At 50.5% G+C, this 975-nt stretch overlaps 1 non-coding gene across 1 annotated transcript; it reads left to right on the forward strand.

Moving 5' to 3' along the window:
• Positions 1-586: 586 nt before the first annotated feature.
• LOC123966877 lies at positions 587-692 on the forward strand. The gene has a single exon (XR_006824096.1). It is a non-coding gene; the product is annotated as a U6 spliceosomal RNA (small nuclear RNA).
• The last annotated feature ends 283 nt before the right edge of the window (positions 693-975 follow it).

Here is a 975-nt window from a genome sequence, read left to right on the forward strand (position 1 = left end):
GTTCTCTGTAACGTTCCTATTTAGTCAGCTCGGGAGGCCCGCCAATGTTCTCTGTAACGTTCCTATTTGTTCTACTTAGTCGGCCCAGAGGGCCCCGCCAATCTTCTTTGTATTGTTCCTATTTAGTCAGCTCGGGGGGCCCCGCCGATCTTCTCTGTATCTTTTGTCCTGCTTAGTTTGCCCCCTGGGCCCCTCCCAGCAGCCCTTTCAGCACAGTGGGGGCCCTCTTGGAGGAATGCAGGGGGAGGAGCTGTGAGGAGGTCTTTTGTTGTCTCGCCTTCAGCCAATCCTGACTGCCTGACATAAAGGCTCTTTGCATAGATTTCCCATCAGCCCCGTGAGCTCCTCAGCAGGGCAGACGGGAACTGGAGCAGAGTCAGACCGGGTCAGATGTGGTCTCAGAGTGTCACTATAGGTTCAGGGAGCACAGTCCAGCACCCAGACCACTGCATACTCTGATTTCTGAGCAGATTATAGCCAGTTAGAGGCCGTTTGTCCCCTCCAGCCTCTGTATGCGCAGCCACCCTGACCCTGGCTGGTCCCGGGACAGACCCCTATATATAGAGCCCAGCCGCAGGGCTTTGTTGTGTTACTCCGGTAGCACATATACTAAAATTGGAACGATACAGAGAAGATTAGCATGGCCCCTGCGCAAGGATGACACGCAAATTCGTGAAGCGTTCCTCATTTTCTGCCATTTTTGAGACTTTATAAATATGCGTGACCCTGACCCGGGGAGAAATCTGGAGTTTTAGGACTTTACTGCTCTGAAGGGTCTCTGAAACTTTGGCTCTGAGCCAGAGGAGAGATCCAGGAGGACTGTCTTCATGTGCAGCAGGACAGAAGTTCTACACAGAGCTGTAAAATACTTTAAATATCAGGTAAAGTTAATTTCCACATGTTCACTTAAACTTCTGACCTAAAATGTTGTGTAGAAAACATCTTGTAACGTCACAGGATCAGACTCTTGTCGAG

This window comes from Micropterus dolomieu, unplaced genomic scaffold (genome assembly GCF_021292245.1).
Source record: "Micropterus dolomieu isolate WLL.071019.BEF.003 ecotype Adirondacks unplaced genomic scaffold, ASM2129224v1 contig_14474, whole genome shotgun sequence".
Taxonomy (NCBI): domain Eukaryota; kingdom Metazoa; phylum Chordata; class Actinopteri; order Centrarchiformes; family Centrarchidae; genus Micropterus; species Micropterus dolomieu.